This window comes from Gopherus flavomarginatus, chromosome 7 (genome assembly GCF_025201925.1).
Source record: "Gopherus flavomarginatus isolate rGopFla2 chromosome 7, rGopFla2.mat.asm, whole genome shotgun sequence".
In the NCBI taxonomy this organism is placed as follows: domain Eukaryota; kingdom Metazoa; phylum Chordata; order Testudines; family Testudinidae; genus Gopherus; species Gopherus flavomarginatus.
In genome coordinates, this window is record NC_066623.1 from 114010434 (window position 1) to 114030619 (window position 20186).

The window sequence follows — 20186 nt, forward strand, 5'->3', positions numbered from 1 at the left end:
CAGGACTCCGTGTCGGGAGTGAGGGGCCCCAGCAGAGCTGGGGGGGAGCCCAGGGCTGGGCTAGCAGGTGCTGCATGTCGGGAGTGAGGGGCACCGGCAGAGCTGGGGGGGAGCCCAGAGCTGGGCTAGCAGGGCTGCGTGTCAGGAGTGAGGGGCCCCAGCAGAGCTGGTGGGGGGAGCCCAGGGCTGGGCTAGCAGGGCTGCGTGTCGGGAGTGAGGGGCCCCAGCGGAGCTGGTGGAGGGGAGCCCGGGGCTGGGCTAGCAGGGGCTGCGTGTCGGGAGTGAGGGGCACCGGTGGAGCTGAGGGTGGGGGGTGTCTGACTAGCACCTGCCTACAACCTCTCTCTGTCTCAGGAGCTCTAGGGTTCACCCCGTCGCCCCACGCAGCCGGTGGAGCCCAGTGCTCGGTGCCCGCTGGGGCATTGTTACCCTTCGCTAGGAGGGAAATGGAGACCTCAGCTGCTTGCCCGGAGTGATACCCTGGGAGCCCCAGGCTCAGCTCGGGGGCCGCAGGGACATGGGCTCTGGGGGGGGGGAGCGGCACCCCCTAGTGCTTCCCAGCAGGGAGGCTGCCCCGCCCCAGGGAGCCTGTGGGTCAGGGCCACACTAGGCTGGGCAGCTTTGCAGGGATCCCCCCCAGAGAGCTCCCAGGGTCACTGCAGCCCAAGCACTGGGCCAGGGTTTGAGGGCAGCTAGGCTGCTGCTCTGGGTGGTGGCAGAGGGGAGCGTTGCCAGGGCCCGGACCCCCTGGCACTGCCACCGGTGTCTCTCCAGGCACCTGCGATGGCAGAGACTGAGCTGGGGGAGGAGGGAGTTGTCACCTGTGGGGCACTGGCCACACGCACAGATACAACGTACACCCGGCACACACACACAGAAACACACACACACAGCGGTACAGTGCACACACGCACACAGAGATACAACACACAGCACTACAATGCACAGACACACACACACAGACGCACACACACATCAGTACAGTACACACACACGGCACTACAATGCACACACACACACACAGATACAACACACAGCCAGCAGGGGGCGCCTCAGGGCTGGACTGGAGCATGGAGCTGCTCCCCCAGCCAGCACAGGACTTGGCCACTGCTGCGACTGGCACCCTCAGCACCACCGGCCCATGGCACGGGCCAGCTCTGCCGCCCAGCCAGCGGGGTCTCGGAGGGTCCCCGTCCCCAGCCAGCTCGGCTCAGTGGCCTGGGCTCCTCGGGGCGGCTCCCTTCCCATTCCCAGCCCATTGCACCCCGGGGGGCCAGGGTGACGAGATGGCTGGGGCAGAGCTGTGCCTGCTGGCAGCACATCTCCCAATGGGCGGGGATGGGGCACTGGGTGGGGAGGGCTCTGCCACGTCTCCGCCTCCCCTGGGTCTCACTGATCACCCGCTCTGGGGTGGGGAAGGAATTTCACCACCACCACCCCCCCCGGCTCAGATAGGCAGAGACCTGGGCGGTTTCGCCTTCCCCTGGCTGCAGCGTGGGGACGGGTCACTCGCTGGCTTGAGCTGGTGTCAATGGGGGATTCTCGGGGAGCCTGGACACCCTGGTTAGAGGGGCAGCGACGCGGCCAGAGGTTCTGCGCCCAGCCATGGCAGATCACGCTGGCCCCATCTGGCCTCCAAGGCTAAGAGGCTGCGAGAGCAGCGGCTCTGCTGGGTCTAGGCCCCGGCATCACCCCGCTCCCCAAGCCCTGTCCTCACCCCCCATGACACAGTCTCTGGGTGGGGGAGGGGAGGGTGAGCCACGAGGCCTCCAGCTGTCCCAGCACGGCCTGTCCAATGCCCATAACCAGCTGGCTGGCCTGGTACCCACCCCCGGGCACACCCTGTACCCATGGGCCCCTGCCTTTCCCATCGAGTGCCAAGCATCTACGCTGGCCTGGTACCCACCCCCGGGCACACCCTGTACCCATGGGCCCCTGCCTTTCCCATCGAGTGCCAAGCATCTACGCTGGCCTGGTACCCACCCCCGGGCACACCCTGCACCCAGGGGCCCTGCCTTTCCCATCTAGTGCCAGGCACCTACGCTGGCCTAGTACCCACCCCCGGGCACACCCTGCACCCAGGGCACCCTGCACCCAGGGGCCCTGCCTTTCCCATCTAGTGCCAGGCACCTACGCTGGCCTAGTACCCACCCCCGGGCACACCCTGTACCCAGGGGCCCCTGCCTTTCCCATCGAGTGCCAAGCATCTATGCTGGCCTGGTACCCACCCCCGGGCACACCCTGCACCCAGGGGCCCTGCCTTTCCCATCTAGTGCCAGGCACCTACGCTGGCCTAGTACCCACCCCCGGGCACACCCTGCACCCAGGGGCCCCTGCCTTTCCCATCTAGTGCCAGGCACCTACGCTGGCCTAGTACCCACCCCCAGGCACACCCTGCACCCAGGGGCCCTGCCTTTCCCATCTAGCGCCAGGCACCTACGCCAGCCTGGTACCCACCCCTGGGCACACCCTGCACCCAGGGGCCCGTCTGCCTTTCCCATCTAGCGCCAGGACCTATGCTGGCCTGATACCCACACCCAGGCACACTGCCCCCATGGGCCCCTGCCTTTCCCATCTAGCGCCAGGCACCTATGATGGCCTGGTACCCACCCCCGGGCACACTCTGCACCCATGGGCCCCTGCCTTTCCCATCTAGCGCCAGGACCTATGCTGGCCTGGTACCCAACCCTGGGCACACTGCATCCATGGGCCCCTGCCTTTTCCATCTAGCGCCAGGCACCTATGCTGGCCTGGTACCCAGCCCCGGGCACACCCTGCACCCAGGTGCTCTGCCTTTCCCATCTAGCGCCAGGCACCTGCAGTGGCCTTGTACCCACTCCCGGGCACACCCTGCACCCAGGGACCCTGACTTTCCCATCTAGTGCCTGGACCTACACTGGCCTGGTACCCACCCCTGGGCACACTGCACCCATGGGCCCCTGCCTTTTCCATCTAGCGCCAGGCACCTATGTTGGCCTGGTACCCACCCCCGGGCACAGCCTGCACCCAAGGGCTCTGCCTTTCCCATTTAGCGCCAGGCACCTGCAGTGACCTTGTACCCACCCCCGGGCACACCCTGCACCCAGGGTCCCTGCCTTTCCCATCTACCGCCAGGACCTACGCTGGCCTGGTACCCGTCCCTGGGCATGATTGAGCTGCCCCTGCCAGCAGGGAGCCCGCTGCCTACAGCCCGAGGCAGGGTGGGCAGACGGGGGCAGGACGCTGACCCCACGCTGGGGGTGGGATGTTGAATCACAGTCTCACAGGGCTAGAGAGGACTGCCAGGATCATCTAGTCTCCTCTCAAACCTCCGGCAAAGGAGCTTCCAGGACCTCTCAAGGCCTCTGTTCCATGGGCCGACGGGCCTTGTGGTTCGGACGTTTGTCCTGAGATTTAACCTAAATCTGCTGTGCTGTAGTCTGAGCCCGTTGCCTCTTGTCCTGCCCTCTGGGGCAAGAGAGAACGACTTTTCGCCATCTATTTTAGGGCAGCCTGTCAAGTATTTGAAGACTGGCCACGCTCATGTCCCCCCTTAATCTCCTCTTTTCCAAACTAAACACACCCAGGTCCTTCAGCCTTTGCTGCTATGGCTGCGTTCCATCCCTCTGATCATCGTTGTCGCTCACCTCCGGATCCTTTCCACTTTCTCTACATCCTTTCTCTACAGCGGTGACCAAAACTGGACCCAGTTCTCCAGCTGAGGCCTAACCAGCGCCGAGTACAGTGGTACTGTCACCTCCCGTGACTTGCAGGCGCTGCCTTGGCTACTGCAACTGACAATTGCCTTTGCTTTTTTTGCAACAGCGTCGCGTTGCTGACTTATGCTGAGGTTGCAATTTGCTACCACATGGGCTGGACCCGGGCACATCCTGACACTGTGTGTGTATGTGCGCGCACACCCAGCCAAGTGTGTACGTACATGTGTGTAGCTGACCACGTGTGTGCGTACCTGACTTTGGATGCATGCGCGTGTGTGTGACTGATCACAGGCCTGTATGTTTTTGTGTGTGTAGCTGACTCTGTGTGTACATCTGTACCTCACCACGCATGTGTGGGCACCAACCACGTTTGTACCTGACTGCGGGTGCACCTCATTGTGTGCGTGTTGTGTCACAGTTACGCCCAATTATTTTGAGGACAAACAGTCCCACCCCCGGGCCCGCTTTTCCTGTCCCCGCTCTGGGGCTGGGTGACCACAGCCCAGGCAAGTATTTCGGTTCTAACGCCTCCAGGCAACGGCCTCCCCGCCGCAGGGTAAACAGGAAGTGCCTGACTTGCCACAGCAGCGATGTCAGAACGGCCCCAAACACCCCCGGGGGGAGCAGAGCGCCAGGGACCCGGCCCTGCCCCAAACACCCCCGGGGGGAGCAGAGTGCCAGGGACCCGGCCCTGCCCCAAACACCCCTGGGGGGAGCAGAGTGCCAGGGACCTGGCCCTGCCCCAAACACCCCCGGGGGAGCGCCAGGGGCCCAGCCCTGCCCCAAACACCCTCGGGGGACCGCCTGGGGCCCGGCATGGCTACGAACACCCCTGTGGAAGTAAAGCACCAGGGGTCTGGCACAGCCATGAACACGCTGGGGGGAGCAGAGCGCCAGGGGCCTGGCATGGCCGCGAACACCCCTGGGGGGAGCAGAGCACCAGGGGCCTGGCACAGCCATGAACACACCAGGGGGAGCAGAGCGCCAGGGGCCCGGCTTGGCTGCGCTCCAGACAGGGGCACCGTCCAGACGGATCCAGCTTTGTTGAGTGAAATCCCTTCCAGCTGCAATGTCTGTCCTTGGAGCCAGCGAGGCCCCAAGAGCCAGAGACCGACTTCCCGGGAGCTGGGCCTGGCTGGGGGACGCGGCCCAGCAGCTGCATTAGCCGCAGTCTCAGAGCGTGTGGCCGTCCTGAGCACCCCACAGCGAAATACCCCACAACTGAGTGACAGAGTCTAGGTCTGGGCCCTCGCTGAGGTCTCTGACATGGGAGCAGACAGCAGGGAGAGGGGCATCAGGGGTTCTCATGGATGGGAATGGACGGGCTCCATACCCCACCCCCAGCCAGCTGCAGAGGGCGAATGCAGGACCTCGGGGACAGGTCTGTGCACACATCACTGCCAAACCTGCCCTGGAAGGGGAGTCAGGGGAACCCCCCTGTGGGGCGGCTCCTTCCCCTACCAGACGGATTGTTCCACGCGCCAGGGCCCAACCGTCACCTCGCGCACCAGCACTTTCCAGGGCACCTGACACTGATTTCCCCTCCTGCTTCTTTCCGCTGAGCAACACTTCACGTGGTGCCAGCCGCCCGCGCCAGGGAAATCCTGCTGAGACAGACCTGCCCCAGCCGCATCACAGCAACCACAGAGCCGTGAGCCGGGTGAAAGCTGCCAGCAGAGAGAATGATGAGTGCAGCCTCCTTCTAGGGCCTGCTCAGAGAGGGCTCCCATCCGGGTCTGATGGCACCGGGACTCCATTAGCCACGATGCATCCAGCCCTGCTCAAACCCACTGAGGCATGCAGCAAGCCCTGGAGCACAGAAACGCCTGCTCCTCCACTGAGTGCTAGCAGGTGCCCGGAGCCTTGTGGCTTCCCAGTGCAAGAGAAATCTGTGACGTGGAGTCAGGGTCTATTAGAAGTGCAATTGGCTTATTTATCCACATGCACCCAGCCTGGACCAGAGCGGGTCACAACCAGCACAAGGGAAATCCCAGCTCCCAGGGGGCAGCCGCCTCAAACCATGACTCTAATCAGAGCCCAAAGCAGAGAGTAATGCTGCTGCGGCTTGCTCAGCTGCCTCTGCACAGAACCAGGGCCTCACCCACAGCTTGTCTGCCTAAGACTGAGCACTTGCTCTCACGCTTGGCTGGCTATGTAACAGTGCCCACTCCCCCCCACCCCTCCGGTAATGTTTGCCATGACCATCCACACAACAAGAGCCCATGTGGAATGTGCTGGCCTCAGAAATGTCACGAGGCAATGTCCTAAGGACATGGGGCAGCTGTAGCTGAAGAGATCGATCATGGGTCCAGCTGGCCCAGGGGCAGCTCCCCACCCACAAATGTGCCTTGCCCCTAGGCAATGCTCTAGCAGGGGGATCATTTCTCTTGGCTTGTGTAACGTTATTGATATAATCTGGGACTATAGAGAACATGGTTTGCAACCAAGGACCTGTAGTGGCACCAAATCTTATGTAAAGGGGGCCATATAAGGTGTCTAAGACCAGGTTATGGGTTGCTGGTTAGGATTATGCTGTTTGTATGTATGGATCATTTTGTAGTTGAAGTTATGAATATTGGCTCTATCCTGTCTGTATTTCAAACTTGTGCTGTGCTTCTGGGAAACATCCCAGACAAGTGGGTGTTAGCTCTGCCTAGCCTGCTCGATGGCCCATTAAGGACCATCAGCTACACAATTGACCCATTGAGAGGAGGCAGATACGCCTTGTAACTCAGCAGGGTGTGCAGGGACTTGCCCATGTGACTCCAGACTCCATGTTGCTGTAATTTTCCACAATAAGAACAAAGAGGTTCTTACACCTGGAAGAGCCTATATAAGGCTGATGCCTCATCTCCATCTGGTCTTCAATCCTGCTTCTACCTCTGGAGGGACTTTGCTACAAACTGAAGCTCTGAACAAAGGACTGAATGACCATCCCAACGGGGGATGTACTCCAGAGACTTAATTTGAGCCTGCAGTTTTACTCCATCACTGCTACAAGCCTGAACTAAGAACTTTGCCATTACTGTATGGAATTGATTCCATTTAACCAATTCTAGCTCTCATCTCTACCTTTTTCCCTTTATGAATAAACCTTTAGATTTTCGATTCTAAAGGATTGGCAACAGCGTGATTTGTGGGTAAGATCTGATGTGTATATTGACCTGGGTCTAGGGCTTGATTCTTTGGGATCGAGAGAACCGTTTTCGTTTATTGGGGTGTTGGTTTTCATAACCATTCATCCCCAGGACGAGTGGCACTGGTGGTGATACTGGGAGACTGGAATGTCTAAGGAAATTGCTTGTGTGATTTGTGGTTAGCCAGTGGGGTGAAACCAAAGTCCTTTTTGTCTGGCTGGTTTGGTTTGCCTTAGAGGTGGAAAAACCCCAGGCTAGGGCTGTAACTGCCCAGCTCTGAGCAATTGGTCCTGAACTGGCACTCTCAGTTGGGTCCCGCCAGAACAGCATCGTCATAGCTTGTTTCATGCCCTGAGCACCAGCAGCTCCTGGCGGGCTGAACTCTGAGCCCTGCTTCAGGCAACAATTCCTTCGATTTTAACTGGCCTGAGAGAGGGGCACCAGCAGAGCTGGAGTGGGGGGAGCCAGGCTGGACTAGCAGGGGGCTGCAGGTTGGGATTGAGGGGCACTAGCAGAGCTGGAGTGGGGGGAGCCTAGGCTGGAATAGCTGGCGGGTTGTGGGTCGGGAGTGAGGGGCACCGGCAGAGCTGGGGTGGGGGGAGCCAGGCTGGACTAGCAGGGGGCTGCAGGTTGGGATTGAGGGGCACTAGCAGAGCTGTATCTAGGGGAGCCAGGCTGGACTAGCAGGGGGCTGCAGGTTGGGATTGAGGGGCACTAGCAGAGCTGTATCTAGGGGAGCCAGGCTGGAATAGCAGGGGGACTGCAGGTCGGGGGTGAGGGGCACCGGCAGAGCTGGGGTGGGGGGAGCCAGGCTGGAATAGCCGGCGGGCTGCAGGTCGGGAGTGAGGGGCACCGGCAGAGCTGGGGTGGGGGGAGCCAGGCTGGACTAGCAGGGGGCTGCAGGTTGGGATTGAGGGGCACTAGCAGAGCTGGGGTGGGGGGAGCCAGGCTGGAATAGCCGGCGGGCTGCAGGTCGGGAGTGAGGGGCACCGGCAGAGTTGGGGTGGGGGGAGCCAGGCTGGAATAGCAGGGGGTGTGTGGGTGGGGAGTAAGGGGCACCAGCAGAGCTGTGGAGACTCGCGAGCCGGGTGCGGTGTGGCTCTGCATGGCTCTGCTGCAGCCCCGAGCAATGGATTCAATTCACCTCCGAATATCGGACAAATGGCAAGCCAGGCTCTGTGGTTGGCAAACAATGGGGGCTAAGGGGTGGCCCCTCGAGGCAGGCGGGGGCTGCGGTGTCAGCCTAATGCCATGCTCTGGCTACCAGTTTTCGCACGGGCGGGCGCAGGCAGCAGGCTGACACAGACCCCCAGCGGGGTCGCCCGGGGGGGATGCAGCAGGGGCGCTGCTCCAGCAGGACTCGGGGAAAGAGATAAAGGAGCAGGGTAAAGCTGGTTTCCAAGGGCCAGCGTGTCCCTAAGGAGCTGTCAGGAGAGCACAGCCTTCTTCATAGGGGGCACCTCAGCCACTGGGGCTCTGGCCTGCCCCTGGGGCCCGGTGCCCAGGCCAGTGGGGGCCCATCAGCCTGGCTGCTCTGTGAGTCAGCAGGGTCATTTGGGCAACACAGGGGGTCTGATCTCCAGGCCCATGGTACTGCCAGGCATTTCTGCCCAGCCTGGCGAGCTGGGGCACAGAGTCCTGCCTGCTCGTGTCTCGTGGCCACGCCCAGCCCTCCTCAGTCAGCGGGGGGGAATGACACCCGCCAGGGGTAGTTCTCCCGCAGGCACCAGCGGGCGACAGAGCCCCTTCCAGCTAGGAACCCACAGCTCCATTATCAGGGCCCCACCCGCCTGCCAGCGTCAGCGAGCAGAGAGTCAGGCCCTTTGAGCGATTCCGGACTGCACCGGCGCAGGCCCCATGGCTGTTGGGAGCAGAACAGAAACCCTGGCGTCAGCATGTTCTCTGGGGCCTCCTCCTCACCACCAGCCCTGCTCTGAGCCACTCTCGGAATCAATCAGCTACCGAGAGCAGCTCACAGTCCGAGGAGGAAAATCTCCCTGCGCCTCGGAAAGCCACCCCCCTTCCCTCCCCGGCCCGGCCCTGCCCTCACAGACCTGGTGCCCTCGCTGACTCTCTTCCGGCAGAGCCAGGGCCTCCCGCCAGCCCCCAGCTGAGAGCAGGCCCCCCTGCCCTGGGTGCTGTGCAGGGGGACAGACAGCCCCTGCCCCAAAAAGCCCCTCAGCAGAGTGGGAGGGGAAACTGAGACACGGGGAGGGGGAACAACATGCCCAAGTTCCCCCAGCAGGCTCGGGGCAGAGCCAAGAACAGGAGCCAGGTCTCTGGAGGGCCAGCCCAGTGCTCTGTCCACTGTGCATCACTGCCTCTCTGTCAGCGCCTGCTCTCAGCCCTCCCCTGCCCTGCAGAGGCAACCTCCGCTCTGGTGGGAGCCAAGAGCAGCCTGGGTGGAGGGGTGCATCCCCTAGGAGGCCAGGGCATCACCAGCCTGCTCCGAAGCAGGTCTCTGGGGACTGGCTGCAAGGAGTGCCCTTGCACCTCGGTTTCCCCTCTACTCTCCACGCTCAGCTGGCTCCCATGGCCAGACAGAGCAGGGTGGGGAACACCCCACTGCCACCAGAGGGCTTTATGCAGGGCCTGATCCTCCCAGGTCCTGACCGGCTCCCACCTGGTGCTCAGTGCCTCACAGGATCAGGCCCGAGAGTGGCTGATCTGGCCGGATATGGTGAGGTTTCTAAGGCCAAAGGGTGACACCAGTGGATTGCTCCCAGCTCGGCCTGGACATGATCAATCTGCTGCGTGGCCTGCCAGCCCCTCGGTGTCAAACATGGGGGCTGACGTGCCCCATTTTGCACCATGGGAACTTTTCACATCACCTGCCTGGGACCCGCAGCACCCCTGTGCATGGGGCCCAGGGATGAGAGGCTCAGCTTCCTCCCCCGGGGGGCAATGATCACCCAAGAGATGGGATCCCTGGCGCTAAGTCCCAGCAGCAATACAGATGGCACCCAGCTCCTCCCATACCGCCTTGTCCAGCAGCAGGAGCCCTCTCCTCCCACACCTGCCATCCTGCTCCTCTCATTTGTGCTGCCAGCGGCTGGCTCTGTTCCCTGGTCCTCGCCTGGCGCTTGGCCCCACCTCTCATGTCCCATCTGACGCTGAGCGTGAGTGGCGCTCGCCTCCCAGGGCAGGCCAAGCAGGGTCCAGCCAGCCAAGGCAGGATTGTTCCCTGCGTCACGGCATCTAAAGCTCCAGTTGGTCGAGCTGGCAAGGTCCCAGCTGGCACCGTCTCAGCCGCAGACCAACTCCAGAATGAGATGCTCGACTTTTCCCTTCAGGGGGCGAGTGAACCCTTGGGGAGACCTGCTCTGCGTGGTGCCCTGGGCTGGGTGATGGAGGGATCCTGGCTGTCTGTGAGGAGAGGCTCGTCTCTGGGGGGCAGGCAAAGAGACAAGACTTGCGTCGTGGCTCTGTGGAAAGGAAAGCTGCCATCCCCGCTGACATGAACTGGGAGCAGAGGGGGAGCTCACCCTGCTGCTAGCCAGGCCAGCCCCAGGCTGGGCCAAGCCTGCCACCCATCAGTGCTGCCAAGCCAGCACCTTCCCGGCCATGGATGCACAGGCCTCGGGCTGGACGCAGCAGTTCGACCCAGGCCCTGCTGAGCAGCTGGCGGGTGTTTGGCCCAGGCGCCACCAGAGGGAAAGCGACTGTGGGTTTGGTGCTGAGCTGTCTCGGTGCGGCTCTGGCTGCGCTGCACGGCAGACCTGTGACCAGCTCCTCCTTGGCTCCTACTGCCCCGGACGTGCCCAGCTCAGCCTCCCGGTGGCACGTTCTGTCCTCTCAGCATCCTACCATGGCCCCAAGGGATCCCCAAGCCAGAGCCGTGGCACAGTGCAGAGCCATCCCCGCCTCCAGCCTAGGCCCCATGGACATGTGGGTGCAGCTCTGCTGCTAGCAGAGGAGGGGCGGACAGACAAACTCCTTCTGTCAGGGCCGGGGGGCTGCGCCAGCCCAGACCCAGCCTGTGACGAACCGGGAATGTTCTTAATGTTTGCTCTGAATCCTGTGTTGGTGCCTCAGTGTCCTCTATGCAGTTCTTAAGTATCTAGGTGGTGGAATCAGGGTGTGTGATTGCTGCAGAGCAAAGGACCAGTGCACCTAAATGCCTGACACTCTGTCTCCTAGCAACTGATGGCCTGGGCCCCCCTCTGCAAAGGTGCCAGCTGAAGGTGTTGGAGACAAAGGGATCAGGTGACCTCCTGGCCCGGGAAAGGGGCTGAGCAGAGAGGAGGGGCTGGAGGGGCTGTTAGTCTGGAGCTGGCTGGGGACGAGAAGTGAGGGCAGATGTGGGGGTCTGGCTCACTGCCCCCAGAATGGACCCGGCCGAGGGGTCCGGTTTGCGGTACCTACAAGCTCTGTTTTAGACCATGATCCTGCCATCGAATAAACCTCTGTGTTACTGGCTGGCTGAGAGTCACGTCTGACTGCGAAGTGGGGGTGCAGGACCCTGTGGCTTCCTCAGGACCCCAATGAGGCGGGCTCGCTGTGGGAAGCGCACGGAGGGGCAGAGGATGCTGAATGCTCCAAGGAGAGACCCAGGAGGTGAAGACGTGGGAGCTTCTTGCCCAGAACAAGTCTGCTCCAAGGGAGAGGAGGCTCCCCAAAGTCCTGCCTGGCTTGGTGGGGAGCAGTTCAAGAGCATCGCCTGGTGACTCCGTGACACAGCCATCAGCCAGGAACCTGGAGGAATTGCCAGCCAGGCCCTGCCTCACCTGGAGTGGGCCAGGTGCCCCCAGATCTGCCCTGCCCTATTCGCCATCCTCTGCTCCACTCCTGACTCCACCATCCCTCTCCTCCACCCCCAGGCCGGCCCACCGCAGGGTTAGGAGCCCAGCGGACTGGCAGCATAGGAGAGACCCCCCGGCCCAGGGGAGCTGCTTGCCCAGAGGGTTACGCCTCTGGCTAGGGCTGCAGGAGGGGAGTGCACACTGCTTTAATGTCAGCCTGGGGCAGAGACCTGGGGAGTGTCCCAAGCTCGTCACCAGCGCGCCAGGCACTAACGTAAACTCCCCCGGCAAAGGTTACCATGCCGCCCTGGGCGCCCTCACCCCACCCCCACCCGCAGACAGGGCCCTTTGCTGCAAAACAGGAAGCGCTGGGGAACGGCGCTGACCTCACTGTGCTATTATTAGCTCTGCAGCTCGCTGAGTGGGGCACACGCAGCTGTTTACACGCGTCTGCCCCACGCCGAGGCCTGCAGGGAGCTCCCAGAATTCCCAGGAGGAAGCCCAACAGTCTGCTTGTGCGGGGCGCCCAGACGCTGCGGTGATGGGCGCATTGGCAGGGACTGGCTCTGTGGAAGGCCGCCTGGGGCAGTAAGGGTGAGGCACAGATGCCCTGATATACCCAGCGGGGGAAGCTGAAAGGCATCCCACAACCTAGCTGTGCCCAGCAGAGCTCTCCAAGAGGGGTTCGGCCACAGCGGACGATCACCAGCTTGCCGCAAGGGGGTCACAATCCCAGGGAAGTGCCTGGTTCCCGATCTCTTGTTCAGACCAATGATGGCCCCTCCCCAGGGAGGCAGGCTCCCCCAAACCATGAGAACACACATGTTCGGGACTCTTCACATTCTGCTTTCGGAGCCTTTCAGGGTCACCTGCACCTGGTTTTCTGCAGTCATGGGGGCTAGAAACTTGTTTCTTTTGAAATGAAAACTGTGCTTCTGGTGTGACCACTGGACTCCAGGAGCTGGGGCTTCAAGAAAACCAACGTGACGGGGTGCGACTCATCACACTAGCACCTCCTGCTGGCTGTCCTGAGGATTAGCTCTGCTAGCCAGAGCACCCTCTTCTGGTGATGTCTCATCACCATCACTTCTCCGCCTGGACCTGTGTTGTTCCAAGGACTGCAGTGTCCTCTCAGGACAAAGCCCCACCTTGTGCTCTCCCCTTCCACGGGCAGGTACCGCCGTCAGACAGTCCAGCCCCTTCCTCAGAGGTGAGGGAACCCAGGCTCGTCCACTCATCTGGGTCCCAGCCCAGGGACCCTGTAGATAGTAGCCACACAATGCATCCCCTCCAACCTCTCATTCTGCTTCCCTGGGCAGCTTCCAGTACCTTCTCTGACCTTATCTCGGGGCCTCAGCATGCTAGTCTTAGCAGCCAGCCAGCCAGGAGCTAGCTAGCTAGCTAGCTCACTCGCTCGCTCCCCTGATCCCACCCAACACTGCTCTGTCCAAGGCAGCCAGTCCTCTCTTCTTGAGGTCCAGGGAGCAACTGATGCTTCTCTGCTCAGCAGCCCTTCTTATGTAGGCCTGCCCGGCCCTGACTGGCTGCTACTCCCAGCCCCTCTCCTCTTGGCTGCTTTCTGCGCAGCCTCCTTAGGGTCCCTTAAGCCCTTTATAGGCCAGTGTGTGGCAGATGCCCCATCACACACCCGCTACCCAGAGCTGGCACCAGGGGAGCAGAGCTCTTCCTAGGTGCTGATACCCACTAGCATCGGTAGGGCTGGTGAGCCCTGGCAGGCAAGAGAGTTGGGAGGGATTTGTAGAAAAAGGGGCTGCCTCTTCCCGTGCTGGGTCTCAGTGCGAGAGGAATTTGGGAACAGGCTGGCAGAGAGAAATGGGGCAATTTCACTGTCCCTGCTCACTCGGAAGCTAGCACGATTCAAGGCAAGGAGGAGCCGCTTCCTCCCGGGTCTGTCCTCCCTGAGCTGTCTGCCTGGCATGCTGCCCCCGCAGCCCCTCCCCTTGCAGGGACCACGGGGACACAAGATTTGGCAGAGACCAGGCCAGGGGCCCATCTGTCCTGGTATCCTGTTGCTGACAGAGGCCAGGCCCAGAAAAGTGCAGGAAATCCTAGGATGGACAGTCCTGGCAGAACCTGGCCAGTGGGGAAGCGTCTGAATCCACGAAGCAGGCGGGTTTAGATCCCCTTTACCCTCTGGGACACGTCACTGGGAATTCTAACGGGCTGATCCTTCCTGGACCCCTGGTTAATTCTGGGCTGTTGGGACAGTGACTCCTTGGCCTCAGCTGACCGATAGGAGCCCCATTGTGCAGGTGCTGAAGATAGAGACAGTCCCTGCATCGGACAGCTTCCAATCCAAGCAAAACAAAGGAAGGATAATTGTCCCCATGTCACAGATGGGAAACTGAGGCAAGGAGCAGTGAAGTGACGTGCCCAGGGTCACACAGATTGAGACTTAGGCAGAGACTCTGCCGAGACTTCGGCCAGCACCGCATACCTGGGCCAGCTTTCCCCTTTCATAAATGTGTTGCCTTGATATAAACTGGACACTAGGAAGTTTAGACTTGAAATTAGATGAAGGTTTCTAACCATTAGAGGAGTGAAGTTCTGGAACAGCCTTCCAAGGGGAGCAGTGGGGGCAAAAGACATATCTGGCTTTAAAACTAAGCTTGATAAGTTTATGGAGGGGACGGGATGATGGGATAGCCTAATTTTGGCAATTAATTAGGCAATTGATCTTTGATTATCAGCAGGTAAGTATGCCCAGCGGTCTGTGATGAGATGTTAGATGGGATGGGATCTGAGTTTACAGAGAATTCTTTCCAGGGTGCTGGCTGGTGAGTCTTGCCCACATGCTCAGGGTTTAACTGATCACCATATTTGGGGTCAAGAAGGAATTTTCCTCCAGGGCAGACTGGCAGAGGCCCTGGAGGTTTTTCGCCTTCCCCTACAGCATGGGGCATGGGTCATTTGCTGGAGGATTCTCTGCAGCTTGAGGTCTTCAAACCACAATTTGAGGACTTCAATAACTCAGACATAGGTTAGGGGTTTGTTATAGAAGTGGATGGGTGAGATTCTGTGGCCTGCATTGTGCAGGAGGTCAAACTAGATGATCAAAATGGTCCCTTCTGACCTAAAAGTCTATGAGTCTCCGAGGGTATGTTTACACTACGGGATTATTCCGATTTTACATAAACCGGTTTTGTAAAACAGATTGTATAAAGTCGAGTGCACGCGGCCACACTAAGCACATTAATTCGGTGGTGTGCATCCATGGTCCAAGGCTAGCGTCGATTTCCGGAGCGTTGCACTGTGGGTAGCTATTCTGTAGCTATCTCATAGTTCCCGCAGTCTCCCCCACCTTTTGGAATTCTGTGTTGAGATCCCAGTGCCTGATGGGGCAAAAATCATTGTCGTGGGTGGTTCTGGGTAAATGTCATCACTCATTCCTTCCTCTGGGAAAACAACAGCAGACAATCATTTCGTGCCCTTTTTCCCTGGATTGCCCTGGCAGACGCCATAGCACGGCAACCATGGGGCCCATTCAGCTTTTTTTTTACTATCACCGTATGTGTACTGGATGCTGCTAACAGAGGCAATACTGCAGCGCTACACAGCAGCATTCATTTGCCTTTGTGTGATAGCAGAGATAGTTATCTGTCATTCTGTGCTGTCTGCTGCTATCATAAGTGCTCCTGGTTGAGGTTGGTTGGGGGTGCAAAGGCAAAACTGGGAATGACTCTGAGTCAATTTCTCCTTTATAGTTTCTAAAAATAGTCAGTCCTGCCTAGAATATGGTGCAAGTGTACTAAAGAACCAGTGTATCAGAGAGCACAGCTGCTCTGTGTCAGATTCTGCACAAATGATAAGCTATATGCCATTCATGGGGGGTGCCCTTGCAACAACCCCACCTGTTGCTTCCTTCCTCCCCCAACCTTCCTGGGCTACCGTGGCAGTGTCCCCACTATCTGTGTCATGAAGTTATAAAGAATGCAGGAATAAGAAACAGTGACTTGTTAGTGAGATAAAATGAGGGGGAGGCAGCCTCCCGGTGCTATGACAGTCCAGGCAGGACATTAAGCGGTGCGGGGGAGAGGAGCCCAGCATCCCGCTGCTATGATAGCCCAGGCAGGACAGAATCTTTTCTTTACACAGGAAAGGGAGGGGGCTGATGGAGCTCAGCCTCCAGTTGCTATGATGAGGACAGTTACCAGCCATTCTGTACCATCTACTGGGAATGACCAGGAATCATTCCTATTTTTACCCAGGTGCCCCAGCCAACCTCACCTGAGGCCAGCCAGGAGCACTCATGGGCTCATGACAAGGACAGCTATCAGTCCTACTACACCATCTGCCACCAGGAAAGGGAGAGGAGCGGATACTTCTCTTCACTGCTGCAGCATCGCCTCTACCAGCAGCATTCAGTAGACATAGAGTGACATTCAAAGAAGTCAAGAAATGATTTCTTTCCCTTTTCTTTCACGTGGGGGCGGAGGGAGTAAATTGTCAAGCTATTCCCTGAACCACGCTGGACAATGTGTTTGAACCTACAGGCATTGGGAGCTCAGCCAAGAATGTAAATACTTTTCGGAGACTGCTGGGGACTGTGGGATAGCTGGAGTCCTCAGTACCCCCTCCCTCCCTCCATGAGCATCCATTTGATTCTTTGGCTTTCCGTTACGCTTGTCACACAGCACTGCGCTGTGGACTCTGTCTATCATAGCCTGGAGATTTTTTTCAAATGCTTTGGCATTTCGTCTTCTGTAACGGAGCTCCGATAGAACAGATTTGTCTCCCCATACAGAGATTAGATCCAGTATCTCCCGTATGGTCCATGCTGGAGCTCTTTTTGGATTTGGGACTGCATCGCCACCCGTGCTGATCAGAGCTCCACGCTGGGCAAACAGGAAATGAAATTCAGAAGTTTGCAGGGCTTTTCCTGTCTACCTGGCCAGTGCATCCGAGTTCAGATTGCTGTCCAGAGCGGTCACTATGGTGCACTGTGGGATACCGCCCGGAGGCCAATACCGTCGATTTGCGGCCACACTAACCCTAATCTGACATGGTAATACCAATTTTAGCACCACTCCTCTCATCGGGGAGGAGTACAGAAACCGATTTAAAGAGCCCTTTATATCGATATAAAGGGCCTCGTAGTGTGGACGGGTACAGCGTTAAATCAGTTTAACGCTGCTAAAATCGGTTTAAACGCGTAGTGTAGACCAGGCCTGAGTCTATGATTCGTGCCCAGGCCCTCCTTGTCCAACTGCTCCCAGCATAGCCAAGCTCTCTCCCCTCTTCCCGCACAGAGGGTCTTTCCAAGTCGCTGGTCCCTGGCTGCATCCACCCCGCCACTGCTGCCTGTGATCCAAGACAGGCAGCTGGAGCTGACCTCTGGGGCCAGGGCAGGCCGGCACCGCTGCTGTGCTCTGGCTTGTTCTTCCCGTGCCGGGCTGGCATACTCGGCTGCTGCTGACTGCGCTGAGACCTTTCACCGAGCTCCCCACCACGACACCCGGGCCAACGGAGAGCCCAGCGGGGGGCATCGACTCGTTCCTTCCACTGTGCCTGAGCCGCCAGGTCCCCCGCAGGGCATCCTCGCTGGTCCAGACACAGCTCAACACTTCTGGGGCGTCTCCCATCTGGCCAGTTCCTTGTTCCGCTCCGGGCACTGCATTGAGGCAGCGCAGGCTGGGGCTCCCAGGCACCGCGCCACGCCGCATGCTCGGCTCGGGGAAATCTGCCTCCAGGTCTGGATGCTGAGCACTTGAAAATCTGGCCCTGGCTCCTGCTCAGAGTTTGTTACCTCTGTGCCGGTGCCCAGCCAGGCAGTTTAAGAGCCTCACTCATGGGGGACTCAGCCGAGGCCGGAGTACTCATCACCGGAGATTATAAACTCTGCGGGCAGGGCCCACCCCTCCCTGCACAAGGGAGCCCGATACGGAGCAGCTGGGATCCAGTCAGTGTCTCTGGTTATCGCAGGCAGGGCTGTACGCGAGCACTGTCCATCTGTGCCCTGAGCCAGGCAGGGGCCTCAGGCCAGGGGCTGACTTCATATCACTGCGACTATTCGTTCCGGCTTCCTAGCTTCTGCCTCCTCAGCAGCATTCTCCCCGGCCTCCGGGCTGTGCGAGTCTCCTCGTGCGCAGCTGTGAGGTTCACAAACACCTACCCCAGTACAGCCTCCGAGCCGGTTCCCACAGGTCCTGGGTGGGGCAGCGCTCTCCTGTGCCCATAGCAAGCAGCCGGGCAGTGGGGACAAGGCGGACAGCGGCTCATAGAGCCAGGGAGACCCCAGGGCCCGGGCATCAGCCGAACACGCCATCGCCTGCCGTGCGGAGACTGTCCCCGGGGTTACAAGCGGCCAGGCTAAGCCAGGAGGGGCCCTGTGACGAAGTGGGGCTGTTCTTAATGTTTCCTCTGAATACTGTGTGGGTGCCTCAGTTATGGCCAACCCTCTGTCGCCTGGCAACTAATGACCAGGCCCTGCTCCCCTGCAAGGGGATGCTAAAGGTGTGGGAGAACAAAGAGATCAGGTGAGCTCCTGGCCCGGTAAAGAGACAAAGGCCAGAGAGGAGGAGCTGGAGGGAGTTTCAGTTTGGAGTTGGCTGGGGACGGGAAGTGAGCGCAGATGTGGGGGTCTGCCTCGCTGGGCCCCAGAATAGACCCAGCTGAAGGGTCCCGTTCGCTGTATCTACAAGCTCTGTTTTAGAGCCTGTTCCTGTCATCGAATAAACCTCTGTTTTACTGGCTGGCTGAGAGTCACGACTGACTGCAAAGTGGGGGTGCAGGACCCTGTGGCTTCCCCAGGACCCCGCTGGGGCGGGCTTGCTGTGGGAAGCGCACGGAGGGGCAGAGGATGCTGAATGCTCCAAGGTCAGACCCAGGAGGTGAAGCCGTGTGAGCTTCTTGCCCTGGAGACAGTCTGCTCCAAGGGAGAGGAGGCTCCCCAAAGTCCTGACTCGCTTGTTGGGAATCAGTTCCAGAGCTGCGCCCAGGGACTCCGTGACAGCCCAGATTCTCCTTGGGCTTCAGGCACAACCAGCGAGGAGACCTGGCTGCGGGGCGGGCGCTGGTCTCTCCCGAGGAGAACAGGAGCGCGGAGAGCTACAGGCCGTGCTGGGTCCGGGCGCTCAGCAGCAGAAACCCCGTCCCAATGCCTGCACAGAGCCCCGAGGCAGGGGCCTGATTGTGTGGAAATGGGCCTGATGGGGAACTTGGTCACTGCCCCAGCAAGCTCCCTCGCGCAGCCCTTGGCCCTGCAGTCTGTGCCCACTGGGTCACTGCCCAGGCAGCGCCAGACCTGGGCACCAGCACTTGGGGCAGGGCTCCCCAAAGGTGGGAGATGGAGGCGGTGGAGCTGGTCGCTTAGACAGCTCATGTCTCCCACCCCCTGCCCCATTGGGCTGCGAGTGCCTCCCCCCTTGCAACCGCCAGCCTGATGGTCTTGTTCAGCCAGGGAGCAAACGGCCTCCGAGGTGCCCAGCTCTGACCCCCTGGCTTCCAGAGACAGGCAGCCTGAGCCATGCCCAGTGAGCCCCAGTCCTTGCCCCCCCACCTCCCGGTGCCACACTGACCTATGGGCCAGGAGCTGCAAGCCCCATGCCCCCAGGGCAGGTAACATTGCGTCCGGCTCGGGCAGCTCCTGACTTACACCGGCTCCATGAGGGCAGAATTGGACCTAAGCCACCCCCTGCAGCCCCCAGAGCTCCTGTCCAGGGCAGCGCTCTGCACCCGGCTATCCTGGCTGCCCAGGACTTGTGCCTGGTCTCACAAGGCCTGGTGCAAAGGCTGTTCGACTCCAGTGAGCTCTGGATCCGGCCCCAAACCTCTGAGATTCTCAGCCCCTCTGTCCATAGCCGGCACATGGACTCGCTGTCACCCCCATGAAGCAGGGCTGAGGGGAAAGGATGCCACAGCCACAGCTGAGAGCCCAGAGCCAGGGGCCAATCCGCTCCTTCTCGGCCGGGCCTGCCCCAGGGCTGCTCCACGCAGGGTGAGGTGGAGACAAGCAGGCTCTGGCTGCTCCGTCCTGGCACCAAGGGGTTGGGAGCTGGGCTCTGCCTTCTCCTCCAGCCAGGTTTCCACTCTGTGCTTGTCCCACAGCATCCGAGCACCTAGGCAGCATGGAACCTGGCCTCGATTTCCCCCAGGGGCCCACAACCACCACGCAGGCAACGTATCCAGAACACTGGCTCTGTGGGGCTGGGACGTGGTCGCCAACTGACCTGCAAAGCACCTGGCATGTGGAGGGATACTCAAGTCGTCCTGGGATCCCTGCTGTCCACCGTGCCCATGTCCCACCCAGCGTGATGGCTCTAGCCCCATCCCCGAGCCAGTGCTCGAGATCGAGCCAGGCAGCTGCGAGGACAAATCAGGGCAAAGGAGACAAAGTCAGCACGGGCCTTTTGTTAGATCAAAGGGGCCCGGCCCCTGGAGCCTGCGGGGAAGGGACCAGGAGCCGACTGCACAGAACAATGCCCCACTCGGTACCACATGGCACAGCCCGGCTGATACCAGCCCACCCCACTCCTCCGCCAGGCCCATGACCTGACTGCCAGGCCACGCTTCCTCCGGGGCGGGCTGGCTGCCATGGGAACCAACCAGCCAGGGCTTAAAACCTCTCAGCGGGGGCACCGACAGAGACG

At 60.2% G+C, this 20186-nt stretch overlaps 1 protein-coding gene across 1 annotated transcript in view; it reads right to left on the reverse strand.

Moving 5' to 3' along the window:
- BTBD19 (BTB domain containing 19) overlaps positions 1-20186 on the reverse strand; it is a 76354-nt gene that overhangs the window by 4098 nt on the left and 52070 nt on the right. The window lies entirely within an intron of this gene.